Source organism: Aedes albopictus, chromosome 2 (genome assembly GCF_035046485.1).
Source record: "Aedes albopictus strain Foshan chromosome 2, AalbF5, whole genome shotgun sequence".
Taxonomy (NCBI): Eukaryota; Metazoa; Arthropoda; class Insecta; order Diptera; family Culicidae; genus Aedes; species Aedes albopictus.
The window spans coordinates 76,814,002-76,837,249 of record NC_085137.1 but is presented as its reverse complement, the minus strand read 5'-3'; positions in this window follow the sequence as shown (position 1 = coordinate 76,837,249).

The following is a 23,248-nucleotide window of genomic DNA, read 5'->3' as shown; positions in this document are numbered from 1 at the left end:
CTTGAGTGCTTTGTCCAAACGCTCATACACCATCACCATAGCTTGGGTCCCTTCACATTGTTCAATTCCGGGTAATGAGAAAGCGGACTCTCTGGCTAAGGTGGGCGCTAGCGAAGGCGATATTTACGAGCGTCAAATTGCCTTCGACGAATTTTTTGCATTAGCCCGTCAGGAGACCTTGATCAGCTGGGAACACAAATGGAGAGATGGAGAGATGGGTAGATGGTTGCACTCCATCATTCCGCAGGTATCGAAGAAGCCATGGTTCAAAGGGTTGGATTTAGGCCGCGATTTCATTCGTGTAATGTGTCGGCTGATGTCCAACTACTATTTGTTAAACGCACATACCTTCCGTATTGGGCTCTCGGAAAGCAATCTCTGTGTCTGCGGCGTGGCTTACCAGGATATCGAACATGTCGTGTGGGGATGCGATGAGCATCGTGAAGTCAGATCTGAGCTGTATGAAACTCTCCGGGTCCGAGGAAAACAACAGAAACCCGTTAGAGAAGTGTTGGCAGGCCTTGATTTGGAGTACATGGATCTTATTTACCAGTTTTTGAAACGTGTTGATGTCAGAATTTGATCTCGTACGTTCCTTGTTTTCGTTGCCCGAAATTTGGTTTTGTTGTTCGCTCCCTATCTTTCGTTGCCCCCCTTTCCGTTTGTCCTCTTCTTGTCGTTGTCTTCCGATAAAGCCCTTTCTGTTTAGTCCCGTTACAGATCAGGACAGTCGGTCCCATCAAGGTTTTTAGTATAAGATAGCAAGTAATTTAGTATAAGTCCCTTAATTCCCTCCTTTCCAACTTTATATATTTGTTATCCCTAACCTCGAAACAGCCGCGAGTACTTCGGCTCCCAAAACTAACCTAGTATTAAGTCAGTATAAATTTAAAAAACAACATGTAAAATCAACATTAAAAAATGTAAAGATGATTTCGGCTCTGTTATGCCCAAGTGGCGCCCGAGCCTTCCAAATAAACGAATAAGCAAAAAAAAAAAAAAAAAAAGTGGACCACTCTCGGAGAGGTTTTGCAAACCGCATTAAGAGTAAACCCGTTTAAACCCGCATAAACCCGTTTTAAATCCTAGTTGAAATATTTACCATTCTCGATTGTTGTTGTTTTTTTCTCAACAAAAACTATGACAGCTCAAGATGCAGAGAAGCTTATTCGATGCCACGTATGTAAAGTTCAGGACGATACATCATTCGTAAGTAAAAAGCGATTATTTCAAAGTAATATTTTAGCAGTTATTGTGCTGGTAGGCTCATGCGCATTCGAATTTATCGTGAATATTGGGGTTGCAGAATCATAAAATTAATGCGCTTCGAAAATAGTGAATGAAATATTTTTGATATCAGACAACACAGTATGTTATGCGGTTTGCTCAGGAAAACAACCAGATTGGTCGTAAAAATAAGTAGGGAGTAAAACAAAATCATAACTTTAAAACCATTTACCGATTTTATTTTATTTTTTTTTCATTAGAAAGGCATTGAATTGCAGTTTCTAACAAGAATACGTTGAAGGAGGCAAAATGTGTTTGAGTGAAATAAAAAACAAATTTTTAAAAGTTTTTTTCGCGTTTTCATGGTGTCGGAACCAGAACGGTACCCTGATTTTATATGTTTTATCACAGGCACGTTTTATCAGAAAATTATTTAAATTGGCATAACATATAAAAAAATCAGAGTTGTATGCTGTAAAATTTTTGAGATATGATTTTTTTTAAATAAAGAAGAGAAACAAAGTACAGTTTCTTACCGATTTTGGCAACACGAGGTGAATTTAATGTTGCCAAATTGGGGTGTTGCCAAAATCGGTAAAAAAATTTTGTGGATAATTTTCAACTTTTATGCGTCATATTATAAGCCAAATATATTATAAATATGGACTATTCACAAGCTATAAAACGATCCATGTAGGTGACGTTCATAAATTACGTCATGATTTGTAAAATTGTCGATTTTGGAAAATTTAATGAATTTTGATTTTTTAAAGAAAAGTAAGGATAAAATAACACTACATTTACAAATACAAACGATTTTTCGGTAAAATTTTTGGCCAAAATTTTTTGTTGCCAAAATCGGTAAAAAATTGTTGCCAAAATCGGGTGTTGCCAAAATCGGTAAGAAATTGTTGCCAAAAACGGGTGTTGCCAAAATCGGGAAGGAAATGTTGCCAAAATCGGGAGTAGACAAAAACGGGTGTTGCCAAAATCGGTAAGAAACTGTATAAAATTCAACAACAAGTAAATTATAAAGAAAAAAAAAAATTCAAAGAGTTCAATACTAGCTACTCTATTTTTTTTATTTCTTTTTTTATTACGGGATTTTCTGCCGTATGCAGGTTCATCCCGGAAGCTACTCTAATAGTTATTTATGTAACGAGTTGCAAAATGATGATTTTTACAGCACGAGTCGTAAATCGAGATCAACAATTTAAAAGGCCGCATACACATTTTGAAAACAAACATGTTTCCGTCGACTTAGGACCATCTGAGCTCCATCCACACACCTAACCACCACTAACAGAAAGCGCAAACATCAAGCTTCCTGTTAATGGTGGTGAGATGCGTGGGTGGAGCTCAAAAGGTCTCAAGTCGACGGAAACGTGTTTGTTTACGCAATGTTGATGACGCCTTTTCAATTGTTGGTCTTGAAATATGACGAGTGCTGTAAAAATAGAGTTTTTCAACGAGTTGCATATAACATTTTTTGCAATGAGAAAAAGAATCACTTTAATATGACCATTTCCATCAGTTTAATCATGCTTCCTGGTGGTTGAACGGGATCACCCACGTGTTCCATCAAGCTAGACTCTCTCTCTCTCTTCTTGGCGTAACGTCCTCATTGGGACAAAGCCTGCTTCTCAGCACTTCCACAGTTATTAACTGAGAGCTTCCTCTGCCAATGACCATTTTTGCATGCGTATATCGTGTGGCAGGCACGAAGATACTCTATGCCCAAGGAAGTCAAGGAAATTTCCTTTACGAAAAGATCCTGGACCGACCGGGAATCGAACCCGTCACCCTCAGCATGGTCATGCTGAATACCCGTGCGTTTACCGCCTCGGCTATATGGGCCCTATATATATAAGCTAGACGCAAAATTTGAATCAAGCAAGCTGTGCTACAACTGTCACAGTTTTTCAAGCTCTTGACGTGGAAACACAGGTTGTTGCCCAAACAATTGCATTATGATTCATAATGCAACCCAAATGAGTTGCATTATGAATCATAATGTAACTGTTTTTTATAGTGAGGAAAGGTAGGCCGTAGTGACACTAAAACGGCAAGTATAAAATTCAACATTATAGTGCCAAGTTGCAAAAAGATAGTTTAAATCCTCCTAAAACTATGCATTGTACCTATTGCTTTTTTGAGTGAGACCTGGTGATTCTCGTAATGGGACAAGGGATGGGAATTAGGAAACGGAAAGGAAATAGGAACGCATAAGCGCAACGAGAGCTCATAGCCCATACCACAACGGATTTATCAGTACCCTGAAAATAACACTGTAAAACGCATAAGCGTTAAGAGAGCCTCATTGGAGGTAGCTTATGACGTCATGTGACTTTCAATACGACATTGAAAGGCACGTCATCGAAAGCATCCTCAATATTCAAGAAATCACCCAAGCAAAAACTACGTTTGAGTGAGTATTTCTTGAAAAAGTATACAACTTTGTGTAAAAGAGTCACTGTGGACATCCCAAATCGGGAGGCATGTGAGTTCACATGAACAGGCATGTTAGCCAGACGAACATTACAGATGTGAAAATCGACAATGCGTTTCAAGCATATCAGAAAGAAGGAGGTTATGAGATGAATCTGGAACTCATTCTTTCTTTATACAACGCACGCACCCTTTCGGGATAAAACTATAGTGTAATTGCACGCCATGAAAATAACAAATAGAAAACTACAAGAGTTCAAAACATGTTTGAAATAATCGAATCCCTCTGGAGAAAAATAGGACAAACACCCATTTGCTCCTGCAGATTTGCTCTGCTTACTAGCTTTTTAGTGCTCACTAAATCCATTCTATAGCTATAGTCCTCGAAGCAGAAGCTAGAGATTCGTAGTTATACAAAAGACTGGTTCATCCGAAGATATTTTGAACTTGAACATATCAGAGATCCATTCAGGAATACCTTTTGCGGTCGGCACATATTGCAGAGGACAAGCTTCTTTCAAAGCAATAGTTATGGTATACCACAATGGAGGGCGTTATAGTTACAAAACCAGAATGAAACTCGCTTGAACTAGCAATGGAAGCGAGTTATCCATAAAATGTGCAACCAATTAGAGCAGATTCCCTAGTTTGTTGAGCAGGGACGCCTGAATACGCAAAGTTTGTGAAGGAACACTAACAAGTGCAAAGAAGGTCACATGGAGACTCCTCATCCGACACATGGCAATCAGTCAACTCATTACAACTTCTGCTCATGCAGAGTTGGGTTAAGTGCAATTCTATGTTAAGATATCCATGAACTGTACTGCCCCCACTCGCATAACAGTCCCATTTGACTTTTCATCACTTTTGAGTTAACGTTATGAATAGTCATTATTTTTTATGTACTTCCAAAAACAACAATAAAAATTACGATTTTTGTGTCAATGTGTTATAAAATACCAAGTTATGAGCGTCCCATATCAAAAGTACCCGCATAACAGTCCCATCATGGATTTTTGTGTTACGTAACACAAAACTGAACAACTTTGTAGTGATTGTAATATTTTTTTTGCAATTTCTCATCGTAATAGGCTGTTTTACCTCACGCAAATCTGACAGGAAAAGGCCTATTTTCCCACACCTAATTAACAATGCTGTAATGATTCATTACAGCACTGATTTGCGTTGCATAATGAACCATTACAGCACTGTTTTCAGTTTTGGTCAACTTCTTGATGCTTTCTGGTTGCAGTTTTGAAAAATTGTGACAACTGCACAGTATAACCTATTATGATCAGATTTTCTTAAACATTGGCTATGAATATCAGTGTGCAGTTTGATGAAAAAGTTTTGTTGAAAACTATCCTCAAGGGTAATTTATGAAATTGCAAAAAACGTTGTACGCAACTCGGTGTAGAACTCGATTTTTCCAGCACTCGTCGTAATTATCCAACTCGGCAAGCCTCGTTGAATAAATGTACGACTCGTGCTGTAAAAATCGTCATTCTGCACCTTGTTGCGTAAACTGCTATTACAGTTAAATATTCATGTGCAAAGCAATCTGTGAAAGTTTCGAAATGATCGAAATATTTTTCAAATTTTGGCGATTTTTCAAAGTTTTATATGGAAACAAGTTTTAAACTTCAAATGCCGTTTTCTCAATTCCTACTTTTTGCAAATGGGACTGTTATGCGAGTGGGGGCAGTGTACTACCTAAGTATTTCATCAAACTGAAGCATCTCAAATTATTATATGAGCTACTTCAGATGATATAATCATCGTAGCAATACTGTCAAATACAGGGCCCTACATTTTCAATTTCAATTGAAAGTTTCAGATGAAGTTTGTAAACAATGTTTTCAATCGTCAATGGAAACATGGCGCCGTCGTCGTTGCCCAGTCCGACTGTCATCGTCACCGATGAACCGACGGTGCTGCGTCCTCGAAGATGCCACTGTGTTTCGCACTCACAAGCTCACGCACCCTCGTTCGGCATCGAATGAATTTCTCTATTATAACTCAATTAATGGGTGTAACAACCGACAAATCTGTGTAATGTTGATGTATGCTATGCACATTTTATTAAAATAGTATATTTCCCATAAAAAAATAAGCAAACATATATTTTAGACAATTTTAAAATTTCAATTGAAGCCCAGTCGGCGTGAAAATGAGCCGCCACCCGTCGTTGCGTCGAAGAAAGTGGAACGAAGAACGCACGAAGCGAAGCGCTTGGATGTTGTTGTGAATGTTCCCGTCGTCAGCATCCGTCCGATGCTGATGGGCGCTCGCTTTCAGCGTCATGTTTTGATTTCGACGATGTAGGGCCCTGGTCAAATATCAGCGAAAAGATGCTGAAAACAAGAGCTTACTTGAAGGCATCCATAAGGAAAGGTTGAAACGTACTGCTAACGTTATTCTAAAATATAGCATGCTCGAGGTACGACACATGATTGGTAATGAAAGAAGCAAAACTGGGTTCACAAGGTAACCTATACAGAAGTTACTCTACGAAAATGAACTTTTTGAAGTAGAGCCACTTGGACTACACACGTTTTTTAGGCTGAAAATTGAGCTGAAGTTTCCTAGCCGTAGCCACTACCCAAACAAGACAGGATTACCTTCTTCACAATCACAACACAAAAAGGAAACACCAACGACAAATTAAATCGGTGTCATTTGAATAACGCCAATGGCGAAAACGCATTAGGCGAAACCATATAGGTAGTAATGTAAGTTATTTACAACATTTGAATAGTCCCGCCCTTATTTAATCTCAAATTTGAGACTTAAGAACGACAACTGACTTGTTTTCATCAAAACCACAGGAGTTTTCGCGATACATTTTGAGTTCAAATCAAAAATAATAAACTACTAAATTCCTGTATTAAACGTAATTTTGTGAAGGTTTTATAGTGATAAGATTGAGTAATTAAAGATATGTCTATCTTTTTTTTTTCTCGACTACCATCCATCGACTACATCCTATCAAGACCGCTTGACTCGCCTGGAGAGTAACTTTTACCCTCTGCTTCGCTGCCTTTAGGCGAGCGTGGCAGCCAGTTGCGTTTCTTCTCGATCGAAGGACGTGTGACACAAATTGAGAATAATCATCGACCAGCGGACGTGCGTTGTCGTTCTGCTACTGCCGGCATACCCCACGGCTTATTGTTGGTCGGTCTACGCATCAAACCTGCCCAGCGGCTGTGCGTGTGCGAGCCAGCCTTCCGGCGCGCAACAGACTTGATGAAAAACAATTGTGAAAAAAGCAGGGGACGTGCACGGCATAACCGATCGAGTGTTTTCCAGTGTCACCCTACCACTTTCACACTGAATCTTCGATCCGATCGGCCCCTTTGGGCTCAATCAATGGACTGAGAGGCTTGAGGCTCAGAAAATAACGTCCGGAAGAGTTGGGAAAAGCAAATCTTTTCCTCACTCCATGTTTTTTCTCTCTCGATAATGCCATAAATATATTCACACTCATGCTTCGGTGTTCGCTGAGCAGCATCCAGCCAGCCAATGTTCAAGCACGGAGGCAAATCTATTTGTTGATTAATCGTTTGAAAGGTTTTTTTCTCATTGAACTTTGAAGAAACCCATATTTGCCTAATCACTAATAAACAACGTTTTGACTGGCTCAATCATTTTATTGAATTAGTTTTTCTAAGTCTCAAAAGAATGAAATATACTAGTTTTAGACATTCATCATTTCATTAATTTAGTTCACATCAAATTCATGATAATACTGAATCAACAAATTGCCGCCATAATACTCGATTTGCAGCTGCAGCTCTCCAACGTCGGTCACGCCCAACACTCGCCAGATCACGCTCCACCTGGTCCGCCCATCGTGCTCTCTGCGCTCCACGCCTTCTTGTACCAACCGGATGGTTAGCAAACACCAACTTTGCAGGGTTGTTGTCCGGCATTCTTGCAACATGCCCTGCCCACCGTATCCTTCCAGCTTTGGCTACTTTCTGGATACTGTGTTCGCCGTAAAGTGCAGCGAGCTCGTGGTTCATCCTTCTCCGCCACACACCGTTCTCCTGCACACCGCCGAAGATCGTCCTTAGCACCCGTCGCTCGAAAACTCCGAGTGCTTGCAGGTCCTCCTCGAGCATCGTCCATGTCTCGTGTCCGTAGAGAACCACCGGTCTTATTAACGTCTTGTACATGGTACATTTGGTGCGGGGGTGAATCTTTTTTGACCGCAGTTTCTTCTGGAGCCCATAGTAGGCACGACTTCCACTGATGATGCGCCTTCGTATTTCACGGCTCACGTTATTGTCAGCCGTTAGCAAGGAACCGAGGTAGACGAATTCTTCTACCACCTCGAAAGTATCCCCGTCTATCGTAACATTGCTGCCAAGGCTTGTCCTGTCTCGCTCAGTCCCACCTACCAGCATGTACTTTGTCGCATTCACCACCAGTCCGACCTTTGCTGCTTCACGTTTCAGGCGGGTGTACTGTTCTGCCACCGTTCCAAATGTTCTAGCAATAATATCCATGTCATCCGCAAAACAGACAAATTGGCTGGATTTCGTGAAGATCGTACCCCGGCTGTTGAGCCCGGCTCGTCGCATAACACCTTCCAGGGCGATGTTGAATAGTAGGCAGGAAAGTCCATCACCTTGTCGTAGTCCCCGTCGAGATTCAAATGAACTGGATAGCTCACCCGAAATCCTTACGCTGTTCTGCACACCGTCCATCGTTGCTCTTATCAGCCTAGTCAGCTTCCCGGGAAAGCTGTTCTCGTCCATAATTTTCCATAGCTCTGTGCGGTCAATACTGTCGTATGCCGCTTTGAAGTCGGTGAACAGGTGATGCGTTGGGACCTGGTATTCACGGCATTTCTGGAGGATATGCCGTACGGTGAAGATCTGGTCCGTTGTCGATCAGCCGTCGATGAAACCGGCTTGGTAACTTCCCACGAACTCATTTACTTTAGGTGAAAGACGACGGAAGATGATCTGGGATAGCACTTTGTAGGCGGCATTCAAAACGGTGATCGCTCGAAAGTTCTCACACATTAACTTGTCGCCTTTCTTGTGGATGGGACAGATTATCCCTTCCTTCCACTCCTCCGGTAGCTGTTTGGTTTCCCAGATCTTGACTACTAACTGGTGCAGACAGGTGGCCAACTTTTCCGGGCCCATCTTGATGAGTTCTGCTGCGATACCGTCCTTACCAGTCGCTTTGTTGTTTTTGAGCTGGTGGATGGCATCCTTAACTTCCCTCAGCGTGGGGGTTGGTTCGTTCCCGTCCTCTGCTGCACCAACATAGTCATTTCCTCCGCTGCCTTGGTCCTCCGTGCCTACATTCTCTTCGCCATTCAGGTGCTCGTCGAAGTGCTGCTTCCACCTTTCGATCACCTCACGTTTGTCCGTCAGGAGGCTCTTTTCCTTATCCCTGCATATTTCGGCTTGCGGCACGTAACCTTTGCGGGATGCGTTGAGTTTTAGACATATGACCTAGTATTTAATCAACCAAACAGTGATGATTAAGTAAAAACTGTCTAGTGGTAATGTTTGGAAATATTTTGATCAAACTCCGGTACTCTATCCTTTGCAGTTTCGAAACTTTCGATAGAGAAGATTTTTGGCTTGCATGACCTGGCTTGCAGTATTTATAATTTGTCAAGTCGAGTCAAGTACAAGACACTGAACACGACCTTACAGTTGAGGTCGAAATACGTATCTGTCAAAGGATGCAAATTCTTAGTGGAATTCAAAGGAACAGTACTTAACGCGATTTTCTTTTTATTTTACAGAAATTCCCCTAACAAGCCCAGGTTAATCATCACTACAATTTGTAGTCAAGAAAATAAATTTGTAGGCCAACTTACTAAAACTGCAAATGAAGCCCAGTTCATACAAAGTTATTTCTATCCGTGTACGTCCCCAAGCTTGACGTCTTGGAGCGTAGTTCGCATAAATCCTGCATCTTATCTTGCTTGTCCAATAGATCTAAATTTTCATCAGAAATAGTTTCCGTTTTCCTGGCCCGTTTTGGTAGAAGGGTTACCAACCCACGGCAAAAGGAGGTATGTAAATTTAATGTTTGTGTCGGTATTAAATATACATTTCTCTTGTTCAATCCCGGTTCCTCTTATATGCATATGAATGGGGAAAAGTCGACCGGGGTAAGCCCACTGCTTTGTATATTGTCTGCTCTGCTGCAGTAGCATAAGGAAGGAGATATGTACCTACCTTCTTCGAAAGGAGTAGAAAGATTGAGTTGTACGCCACGTACGGATTCAAGTGTCTCAATAGAGTCGTGACCAGGCTCAGGGACGATGGGCTGTGAAAAGAATGCATGTTTTACAATTGGGCCGGATTTCGGAAAGCCATTCTCCTTCGAATGATTGCAATGGTCCAGCTTGGGTAAACCGGGATGGATGCAAAGGAAGGAAACCTAATGTGTTCGAAAAGTCGGTACAAGATAGCATGGATCTTTTCCTTCATCTTGACTGGGGCAAAGCCTGCTTCTCAGCTTTGTTTTTTCCCACTCTCGACACACTCAGAAAATGTGAGTTCTTCCTTCGGAAGGGAAGTAAACTGTGGGACTCGAGATGAACTTGTGCGGGTTCAAAATCTCGTTAATAAATTTAAAATGTGCTATCATGGTAAAGTCATAAGTTTCCAAATTCCAGCGCCCCATATACTGGTACTGGAAATTACTTCAATATTTAACCTTATGCACATTATTTGGATGATTTTTCATAACCAAACCAAGGAACGGCTAGTGTGTGGACCAGTAATCCGATTATTTCCAGTATCGGAAAAATTCTTAAACATCATATGCTGCTATCGTCCTGCAGCAAAAGCCTCTAGGAGTTGCTTAAAGATTTCTACAATAATTTCTCAAATAATTCCAGCATTATTGCAGAACCCTTTTTCATGATAACAGCAAGAATTCCTCCAGAGAATTCTCCTTAAATCCAATAAGGATTTTTTTAAAGGAATTCTTCTAGAAATTTCCCCAGTATTTCTCAAGTTTTCATCCAACCATTTTTCCAAAAAAAATCAATGCCTGCTGAAATTCTTTAACAGATTGTAGAGATTTTCCTCTAGCGAATTCATCAGCGGTTCTTCCGTGTTTTCAGCCAAAATTTCTCCAACGATTCCTTCAGAAATTCAGTTGTTTTTCAGGAATGCTTTCTTTATGTTTTTATTGCAGATCCTAGAACAATGCTGTCATGGTTAAATCGGAGCTGGTAACTCAAAGTTTCCAAATTACAGCGCCCCCTATACAAGCACGCTCCATGTGAAGGACATCACTATAGCGCCTCATGAAGAGTTATTCCGGGAGAAGCTTTCCATGCACAATTATTTAACGAAGTGCTTCTGTGATTATCGCGGACAAACATTTTTTTTGGAATTCCTTTTATGAGTTTTACAAGAATTAATAATAAATTTCTAGAAAACTCTACAGAAAACCCTATGGGATTTATTTTTCTATTTCTTTTTATTTGTGAATTTTGACTCATACTCATTCTTCACACCATTTATAAATTCTTTAAGGATTTATCAAGCAATTCCTGGAATATTTACAGAAAAAAGTTTCTAACAGATGCCTTAGAATGATTTTAACAAGAATTTCTTCTGAGTTTCCTTTTAGCAACGCTTAGAAAAACATTCCTGTTCATGGATTGCATTGAAAATTTATCCAAGAATTCCTCCAGAGATTCTTCCAAGAATCCCCTCATGTCACTCCTGCAGGAGTTTCCCAAGTAATTTGTCAAAAGATTAATTTTTAAACTGGTTCACCATTTTCCTCGAACATTTCTTTCGAAATCCCTTATGGGATTCCTTAAAGCATTCTATAGGAAATTCCTTCTAGGAATGCTACATAAGGTCATGCTTGTGGTCTGTCATGTATTTCTCCGAACATTCCTAAAGGGATTCTAGACATATTACAGCAGTTTTTTATGTCTTTGAAATTTGTCACTAAGATTCGGAGATACTTTCGAAAATGCATCTAGGGTTTTCTTTATAAATTCAAAAAATTGCCCAGAAACTTTATCAAAAATTATTGTTCTAATTTTTCCAGAAGTTCCTTCAGGTATTACTTCATTAATTCAGGGATTTTTTTCATTTTCTCAAGAGATATTTCCGGAAGTTCTTCTAGGAGTTTCTCCAACAGGCCCTTCAGGTACTCCTCCAGGAATTGCTTTAGATTTATTCCGACCTTTCTTTGGGAAATCTCTAAGATTTTTTTCCGAACATTCTCTCAGAAATATTTGCAGACATTCAAAATCAAGAAGTGTTTCTTTCACTGCCTGCAGAGGGTTCTCCAGTTCAACCAGGTATAACTTCAAAGATTTATGAAGAAAATCCTCCAGAGATCACTCACATTCTTTCAAGACTTTCACCAGTACTTTTGTCTGCGATTTCCATAGATTTTTTGAAGATATTCTTTCAGAAATTCCTTTACGGATTTTAACAGGAGTATCCCTCCAGAAGTTTGTCAAGCATTTTATCCTACAATAAGGGGATTTACAAGGTTCAAGATATAACTTCAGGAATTTTTATCCAGGAATTCCCCACAGAATGTTTCAGAGTTTCTTCTACTAGATTCCAAAGAATTCTTTAGGAGTTTCAATGGATTTCCTTAAAAAAATCCTCGAACGGTTTCTAAGAAATTCCTTCAGGGATTTCTTGCAGAATTCTTTAGTAATTTTTGTGCAGTTTCTGAAAAAGAACTTCCGTAAAATCCAGGATGAACATCCGAATTTTTTTTTAATTTCTAAAGACATCCCAGGAGAATTTCTTATGGACACGCAAGAGCTTGAAGGGATTTCTGTAGAAATCACTGAAGGAATTTCTTAAAGAATTTTTGATAAAACATAGGGAAAAATTTCCGAAGCAATCCCTGGTATTCAATTTTCTGAAAAACTCAAAAAAATCCCTTCTTGAAATACCTGAGACAAGCCCTAAAGTCTCTGGAGAAAAAACGTATCACATCAACGGAATTTAAAAAGCTATCCCAACAGGAATTTCTGAATGAAACCTTCAAGAAGTTGCTAATAAGATCTAGTTGATCCCCGTATAAATTTTAGTAAGAACTTTTGAATGAATCTCTGAAGGAGTATTCGAATAAATCTCACGAAATTTTTTGAAAAAAATCCCAGGAGAAACTTTTTAAGAATTTCCTAGATATATTTTAGATTGCTCAGAAACCCTTGTTGGAGTTCCTGGAAAAAAATAGTGTGATTTTCTGATAGTATTGTCGGAGAAATCTGTGGACGAAATCTCCATAAATTCACCATGGAATTACTAATGAGCGTACTCCGGAATTTCAGGCATTTGTTTGGAGATCCCTTCGAAAAATAAATTCCTTTAGATATACATTTTAGTGATTGCTTCGAGATTCTTCCAGATTTCTTTCAATTTACTGCTTGGCTTCCACTGAAAATTCTTCTAGCGGTTATTTAAGAAAATGGGCAAGGATTTTTACCCATTTACCCATTTATACCTTCAAATATTTGGCATTAAACTCATTTAAGAACTCTTCAACAGGTTTTCCAGAGTTTGATTCTAATCATCCTCCAAGAATCGCATCAGAAATTTATTTAGGTTATTCAAGAACTCCCTCAATATCTTTGTCTGCAGAATTTCCACAGAAATTATTTCAAAGATTCATCATTTTTTCAGAGGTTAACTTTATTAATTCAAAACCGTACTTTAAAATCTTTTCGAACTCCTACAGGATTTTTTATTTTTTGAATTCATTCAAAAGTTTCTCATAAACTTCTTTAAGTAATTTCACCGGAGACACCACGAATAACTCCTCCAGGAATGTCTAAGATATTTCTAAAGAAACCCATCCAATGATTACTTTAAAAAATGTTCAGGAATCTCTTCAGGAAATTTTCTTAAATTTCTCTTGGAATCTCCAGATATATTTTTGAAGGAACCGCAGGAGCTGTACCAAAAAGAAACCTTCTAGAAATTGATTCAGTCCTGAAGGAGCCCTTGGAAGAATTTCCGAAAGAATCGCTGGAGAATTTTTTAAAAATATTAGACGAATTTCTGAAAAACAGTCCATGGAAGAATTTTAGATGAACCTTGCTGACATTCTTGAAAAAATCCTTGATCCTTTCAATACGCCTGCCTCTTTGATGGTGTAATTGCACCACGATAAGCGTTGCTGTACAACGGCGTGCGTCCATAGAGGTGGTACTACTGAAGGAGTCCCAGATCATTTTTCTGGAGGAATTTCACAAAAAGTTTCAGAAGGAAACCGTGAAGGAACTTCTTATAGAATCTTTGTAGGAACTTTTGAATAAATATTATTTTTGAGTTATGTGAAGATACTCTACCTGTGGAAATATCTGGAGGAATCCCAGGAAAATTCCTGAAAAAAATCCTGAAGGGGTTCCTCAAGTAATTTCTACATTGATACTTAAGGTTCTATTGAGAATGGCAAATGTTCCCGAACTGAAAAAGCACTTTTTCTCAAAATTATCCACAAAACGAAGAAAATAAGAATGTCCGATTGTTTATTTAGTCAATAATGACAAACGGACACGCTGGTTTTGTTCGCTTTTTCGTCATTCTGTAAAAAAGTGCCTTTTCAGTTTTGGATAATATGCGATTCTTATTTGAGCCTTAAAAAAACTGCTTGAGAAACCCTTGGTGTAATTTCTAAAGGAATTTATTAAGACATTTTTTGAACAATTCATGCATTTTCTAGGAAGTCAATAGATTTCACCCTGAGTAACTCCTGGAGAAACCTCTGAATAAATATCTGCAACAATCTCTGGAGAAATACCTGCTTCAAACCATGGAAATATTTATTGAAGAAGTCCTGAATGAACTTTTGAAAAAAAAAAAACAATGAAGGGATTTCTAAAAGAATCATTGGGTAATTTATGAAGAAAACGTGAAGATACGAGACATTCACAAATTTCAGAGGTCTCATAAAAAAAAGTTAACCATAAAAGTAACGGAGGGTTGAAAATATACGATTTTTGAGTGACGCATATTATGAACTTTCTTAACAATGGAGCAGTTTCAGAAGGATTCTATTGAAGGTTCTTCATAGAAATGCTTGGGAAAAATTATTCAGGAACCTTTGAATATTTTGATTTTTAAAAGATTTTTTTTTTCATTTCGTTTTTCGACTCTAGCGCTTTGAAGCATAATGGAGCTGAAATCAATAAATTTATGCAAATAATAATTTAATATTTATCATAAGAAAAAAAACTTAATCACTGCTTGCGATTGTTCTTCTTTGGTGGAGACCGTACCCAGCTAACACAAAGTCTTATATGATGTTGAATAGGATGCTAAAGTGGAGGCCATATGCGCACATGCTTCCATTCAACCGCGTGTAAAGTGTGCGTATATAGCCTCCACTTTTGCATCCTATTCAACATCATATACGATCGTGTGTTAACTGGCTGGATTGCTTTCCACAGGAAGTACTTGCTGCTGTTGAGAGGATTCCCGATGATATTTCCCCTACCTACTTCTTCGCTCCATTTTGTACTTCTCCCACCGCTGCTTTTGCTCTTTTTTTTTCGGAATTCTTCTTGTCTTTTACGCTTCTCCTCCTCGTGTTTCACCCAATTTTCCGCCAATGTCTCCTCATACTTGCTTCGATACTCAACCGGCTCCCGCTCTGCTACTTTTAATGTTCCTTGATATCCGCTTTGTTCCTCCGCTTCCGCTTTGCCATCCTTCAATTGTTCCTCTTCAACGGCTACTTTCTTTTTCTTCATTTACGACTTCCTGTTCACCTTGCGCTGTACAACCGTAAATGATGGCATTATTTCTAAATTAAACTTGGGAGATATTTCTTGACGAGTCGCTGGTGAACTATCATGAGGCATACCTGAATATTTCTGTAAGAAAGACAATAATGTTAGAATTCAAAGCTCTTGGTTTTCTAAACAAAATCACTGTACAAATGTCTGGAAAGGTTTCCCTAAAGAATTAATAGAGAAATTTCTGAAATAATCCTTTGAGGAATTTACTAAGGTTGGAAGGTTTTCTAAAAACATTATTGGTGAAATTCCTGCAGATTCCTCTAGAGGAAGAAAATTTTAAAGAAATCCATGAAAAAGTTTCTGAAAGAATCCGTGAAGAACTGTCTAAAAAAATCTATGGTGGAATTTTTAGAAGAATTCCAGAAAAATCTCGGTATTACATTGAATATTCAGTAGGATCGGGAATCTTACCCGTCGACGGATGGGTGATTTCAGGCCTCACCCAAGAAACAATTCAGAGCATTTAATAAACATGCCAGTTAAACAGAAGTTCTAAGAAAGCGCCAGTAGTTTAACAAGAGAATGTGTGGAACAATTAGGTGAATCAAGTTTTCATATAACAACATAGCCACCAATAAATTGAAAAAGTTACAGAATTCATATTAAAAATAGACCAATTTACTAAAAAATCGTGAAAAAATTAAAATCGCTATAATTTTGTCTCTTGTTAAAAATTTTAAGTTTAGTCAAATGTTTTCTAGAGTTCATTATATAAGATTTATGACTTTTAAAATTTCATTTCAATCGGTTCATTAAATCCGGAGATTTAACAGCTCAAAGTTGGCTATCGGATAATTTTACTTTTTTTAAGAATATTTATGACTTCGTGGAGAATGGCCCGATCTTTTTTTTTTTAAATTTGAACCACTTAATGCACTCGCGGTAAAAAGAGTCGTTGAGAATATTTGATGCACTTTTCGAAAAGTTACAGCTAGTTGAACTTTTTTTGAAAAGTGAAAATTTTGCTTGTCCCGATCATTTTGTCTATCCCCTGTACTTGAATATCAAATAAATTCCCTGCAGCAGCTCTCTATAATTCGATTGCTTTTTTTTACATTCGGACCCACCTTTTCCATGAATGGCATTGAAACTGCAGACAGGAACGCGTGAAAAGGAGATTAGGAAGCTGCTCATGCTCGCCTGACACGCTACCACTGGATACTTCCCTGATTTTGGTCACCTTGATGGCATGGGTCGAACTGACTTCAATATTAACCATTCGTAATTTATCTCCCGACATGAATCGGAAGGGGCACAAATCGAAACACAACTTACTTGTTTAGTTATTTTTAAAATTTACCCGAAGAGTCACCAATCTCACAGCAGAACACCAGTGTTTGTTTACATAAGAGATTTTCCAGCTACTGATAGGTTCCAGTACGACTGATGATGATCAAGCAACACTGCGATAGCGTGTGTTGATCAACTTCATTGATGACATAGACAATTAGTTAAATAAACATTCTTAAGCGATATTTAACCAACGCGTGTACGATAACGTATTCGAATCAGGTATTAAAATGCATATACTGCTTGTATATATTCATGTAATCATGAATGGAGCAGAGCAGATGCAGATAGCATAGCATAGCATAGCATAGCATGAACACTTGCACAAATCGTGGATGGAGTTGCAAAGATAAGCATATCAATTACCATTGCAGATTTCGCTACTGTCTACAATAGCATAGACCCGCTTATCTCCACACACCTGGCCAAGTCCTTGCAAGCATTTTTATATTTAAGGGGCAATTTCTTCACCTATACTTGGACATTGAACTTGGTTTAACTATATGGATGAACCAAGTTCACGAGTTAAGCGAAGATGAGGAAAACGGCCCTCATTCCTATCATCAACTTAGAAAGCGTCCAGAACTGAAACGGCTTCCGATAGATGATAAGATGGTAAAAATAGCGAATACACATTCCAAACATATATGATCATTTAACAATATAATATACAGAAAGCAAATCAGAAGGATCTCACCAAGTTCCATTTCGTCGGACGATCGTATCCACGCCTCGATTTTTCCATGATGCGCTCTCCCGGCATGCAATCTTCACAGTCTTGACGTCACACCAACGTCACCGCAAAGCTTTGTTGGTTCAAAAACGTCACCTTCGACTTCGGTACAACATCCCCACTTTATCTTACTATATTTTTAATTTTTCTAACTAATTTCAATCGTTTCGCATTCTGGAAAAGTTTCATCGTAATTACACGCAATCGATCACCCGTCAAACTGCCGCAATTGGTTTTGTAGGGAAATTCACAAATCAGACCCACACTTTCTTCATTAATTTTCTTTCCAATGGATCACCTTTATGCTTTAGTAGCGCACATTTTTATTTTCACTATATAAAAATCTTCAATATTCACTTTTTCTTATAGTCACAATTTGCAAACGATACGAAAAAAAAAAAAAAAAAAAAAAAAAAAACACGACGGAAGCAAATTTTTGACGTCCGCCCGCGAGCATGGCTTGCTACGATCGATTCTGGAGCAGAGCAGATGCAGATGTCTATAAATTATAAATCGACTGGTCCCGAGTTCGAATCTTGCCAAGAGTGTAAGCTAATTCCTAGGTTGCTCATTAAAATTTGATGAAAATGCGTAGTTATAGGTTAAACTAGTGCTTTCTGATAAAAGTTAAACAAAATAAAATAATTTTGCTAATTTAATGGAATAGTGATATTTAAACAACATTTAAGAAACATTGCTGGCAATCTTTGTTTAATCAAATCTATTATATTGTGAGCCTTACTTTTATTCCGCAACAATGATTTTAAAGGCTTTTCTTAAACGATTGATCAAGAAAGCGTCATTGAGCTCTGTTTAAGAAACGTTGAAAAAGAGTTTAAAATGTGATGATATATACTGATGGTTTAAGCATTGAATTATAGCTGCACAACCGAGGTATGATCTTTGAATAAACATAAATGTCATGACCGATTGTAGTTGAAAAGATTCTCATTTTTGGGCGTTCAAGAGTTTAAGTGCAGTTTTATTCTAACTAAATCAAATATAATTCAACTTATAGCTTAATAACGCTGCTTCAAGGAACATTTCTTAAACCAATAATTGTTTCTTGGGCAACCATTAGGCTGACGGGGGTTTAATCAGAAATCTGCCGAGGAAATAATGTTTTGATATAGGATAAACAGAAATGTCAAAAATACATATATAGTATCGCGTAGGTTTATTCTTTAACGGAGTGAAAAGGTACAAATTCTGTGCTCCGGTGGAAATCAAACCCACGACTCCAAAGTCGCTGGACGGGCGCTTCTGTCCTTCAAGCTATGGAGCCACTTGACTATCTCCATTCCCTGAAGGCGCAGAGATGAACTCTATTCCACTAATGCACAAAGTGTGTTGCACAACCCAAATCTCCTTCGGATGGGATTAGATGAATATCTGTACCAACTATATAGGGTGCCTGTACCAATTATGGCACTACCTAAGGAAAACTATTTGTACAAAAATAACGGGAAGACCAATGAATGTCACCAATATGTTAAAAGATAGTTTAATGTCCATACTTTACAGGAAAAACATAAAAACGGAGCCAAAACTACTTTTAGTATTTATTACAGCGTGTGCCAATGATAGGAACCCTGTACTAGTTATGGCTACATTTTTTAACTTCGGTTCCTTTTCGCACTATTTGCATGCATTTCTTATGGGATTAGCCATAATTGGTACACTATGGCGAAAAAGGGTGCAAGGAAGCCAAAATTTTAAGGAAAATTATTTATTTCTACCATAATTTGAGCAAAATGTGGACTTTAAATGAATGCAATCTTCTTTTCTGAACGCGATCTGTTGTTGACATTTTTTTTATTATTGATATATATCGTAAAAGGGTGAAAATCAACTATAGCGAATAAATGGTACTATAGCCATAATTGGTACACTTACCCTATATCGTTCTCAATTTACCGTGGACAGGCTTCAATAAGTCATCATGAGTGGCTTTGTTGTTTAACTTTGTGTATGTCATTTGCTCGAAAATACATCTGTCAAACTATCTCCTTTACTTTAATGTTGTGCTTCATTTTTGTGCACTCTGATAGTTTGAAGATTGTGTGTTTTGTTTTATTACTATTTGATATGTATCTGTCACCACTACTTTGTTTGCTTTATGCTCATGCTTAGGGACAATGGAAATTCGCGGCAAAATTTCTCAAATTTCGCGGGCTACGATTGTGAATTTCGCGGCAATTTCGAGGACTCATGTATTTGACCATTTTGTAGAAAAAAACTTGAATTTTAACACCAATTGATGAATTCATTTGAATCTTGTGAAGGGTAATCATAAATTCATCGAAAAAGTAACAAACCAGATAAGAGCATAGACTTATAATACAATATATTTTTATCATGCAAATAAGGAATCGTAAATTACTTTACACTGTTCAAAGTTAACAACCAATTTTTTGCTTAAAAGTTTGAAATAAATGGAAATTTGTAGGGTGTTTTCCCAAATTTGCCAGAATTCGCGGCATTTCGCGGGATATTTCAAAATTCGCGGTCGCGAAATCGCGAATTCCCATTGTCTCTACATGCTCATTCAAATCCGTTTTAAAGCAATATTTCCAAAAAATTGTGGTGGAAGATATAATAGAAAACATACAAAAAAGTATGAGCCGAAAGTTTTCCACGTTTTTGTTCATAAATTCCTTTAAATTATATTTCTCAATTTAAAAAAAAAGGACCTTCTTATTTTCTTTTTATTGTTTGTTAGTACTGAATAATATTTCGCAGCATAAATATATTGATAATTTTCATATATGATTCATCGACCGTATTCTATTTATAACTTAATCATTTTATATGCTTAGTTAGATTGGCTATTTTCGGTGAAATGATCAACAAACAGCATTATTTGCGTAACGCGTTTCGGTCTACTACTCTTCGACCATCATCAGACGCCTAAAAAACATTTATTTGTTACAAACACTATTCACATACAAACAGACCATTCAACAAACAACACTTACATTCAGCTGATTTACTTCACAATTACGTCAGACGATTAATACTAATTTTTCTTTTGGTCAATTTTCTCTATATATATCCCATTACCCCCCTAGTCTACGTTATAAGTTTCTCTCTTTCGTCGTCGTTTCCTCTCATAGTTGACGTCATTTCTCATTGTTGCTTTCTCAGTTGCGCCAATAAACCGTTGTAGGTTGAATTGAAATTCCCACACTCACGCTGTAGGTTCACCGTGTGTGCTTCTCCTCGTTTTTTTATGTGGAATACCTCTGCAATACATCTGGTCGCCTGGTCCTGTATACGATCCAGAATTCGTGTTTTGTTGAAGTCGAACACATGTCCTTCCTCCATCATGTGGACTGCTAAGCCAGACTTCGGGTTTCTCTTCCTACAGTCGTTTTGGTGCTCCGTAACCCTCACTTCCAACATCCTCTTCGTTTGCCCTATGTATTCCTTGTTGTCGTCTGTCCCACATGGTCTGTTTGTATGTGAATAGTGTTTGTAACAAATAAATGTTTTTTAGGCGTCTGATGATGGTCGAAGAGTAGTAGACCGAAACGCGTTACGCAAATAATGCTGTTTGTTGATCATTTCACCGAAAATAGCCAATCTAACTAAGCATATAAAGTATCGCGGTGATCAAACCAAGTCAGATTAATCATTTTATGGCTATACCAAGCGAATACTATCATAGCTACCATTTCATTATCCACTTTGATCTCTACTCTGAGTAGAAAAATACCGATATAGCCATAATATGATTAAGTTATATATTGATAATGTGTCACGTTGTTGCATGATCATTCAAATGCATATAAGAAAAGCACATCTTTCCAATACAAAAAGAGTGTTTGCCAAGTTAGTGACTGAATCTTGCAAAATGTTAACTGCCATCGGTTGACTTGAAGTAAACAACATTCCACCAATAGCGCCATCCAATACAGTAGAATACTGTGCCCGAACAGTTCGACTGAGTTCGATTCGTATCGACGTGAAACAGATGGCGAACCAAAACACCATAAAGCTTTCACAAACTTTCATTTTCAATTTTCTCGCTTTCCGACCGACATCATTTATAACCAACCATCTCCACCATCCTACAGTAGGGTGGCTCGCCACGTTGTTCCACAGGTTGACTTGGTGCACGGCCCCCGATCCAATGACGATGAAAGGCGACAACCCAAGCGATACTCTTCCCCAGGTCCATCCGACATGGGGGCGAACGGCGGCGATTGCGACAGTACTTTGCCATTATCGGACCAACCAACCATCGAACGACAGGCTAGCAGGAAGGCAGAAAGTGTGACTCCAATCTCCTGGATACCTACTCGCCCCTGTGCAGTTCCACAGTAGTTACATTCGTACATCGCACGGCGCAAAGGTAGATGGTAGGTGGTACACATGGAAAGTAACATTCGTTAACCGGAACTGGCAACCAACGGAGCAACGAAGCAAAAAGGATGGCGCGCGGAACTACACCTTACCGTGGGCAAACGGCGACAGTTGAATAATATTATTACAAAACTTTTCAATTTATTAGTACACCATTTCATGGACCATTGAACAAATTACTCTGAGTGGCTCCGCTGTAACTGTAAGCTCCGGACAGGTACAATACGTGGATGGAGGTAGAGCACTTTCGCATGCGAAGATCTAAATGGGTCGGTTTCTTTTCCGGAAAACAAGATTGTTATTGCTAGGGCGAGCTATTAGAAAAAGGTTTTGGAGGGAAATTTGATGAATAAATTGTTGGAAGATATACAATTTGAGGTTGCTATTTGAAAGGAAAGGTAGCGGAAGTCAATAAAGGTATGTGACGTTCAGAAATTATAGCTCCAAAGAACAAAGGCGCCACGTTGTAAGCGAATTTAAAATCTAATTGTTATTTTTTATGTGAAAATGTTATTCCTTCGAGCCACTTATCCGAAGACAATACACTTAACGCAGTCATGTGATCATATTAAACAAAAAGCTCATAAGAACACTAGCGTCACGTGATGAATAACTTTCGAGCTAAATTGGTTTCCATTGCTTTCATTCTTCTCTGCAAAGTTCCGATTAAGGTCAGTGTGAGCATCTACCAGAAGTTTGTTAAACTTTCCTTGAGACTTTTCGCTAAGAAGTTTTTTTTCTGTATTAACGAGATGTTTAGCCCTAGGCTAGTTCATCTCGGGACCTACGCTTTCCTTACCTTCTGAAGAAAAAACTAACATTTTGCGAGTTTGTCGGGAGTGGGATTCGATCCCAGGTCCTCGGCGTGATAGTCACGTGCTCTAACCAACACATCAGGTCCGCTTCACGCGAAGAAGTAATTCCAAGCAAACCTGTATCTTTCGTCCTTTTGCCAAAGATTCGCTTTGTCTAAATTTTTGACGAATGTTTTCAATATTTATGCCCTTTCCATCTTTACAGGAGTTCTTTACATGAATTCAGCAAGACTTATACTAAAGATTGCTCTGATAATCAGAATATATGCTTCCTGTGTACTTTTTTTGGAATTTTCCCCATGACTGCCTACAGGGACACTAGAACTATTTCCAGAGTTCATCCGAAAGCTTCTCATGATTTTTTTTTATTTTCAAAAATATGAGGATGTATCTTAAAGAATTTTTTAGGGCATCAATCCAGAAACTTCTCCAAAGACAACATCAGAAATTGCTTCAAAGTTTTTTCTCCAGGAATACCTCCAGAGATTTTTCAAGACTAATTCTAGGAATCTCCATTATCTTTGGAGTTTTTTTTTCGAAAGATTTCTGTAGACAATCCTCCATAGCTTTCTTTAAATATTCCTTTCA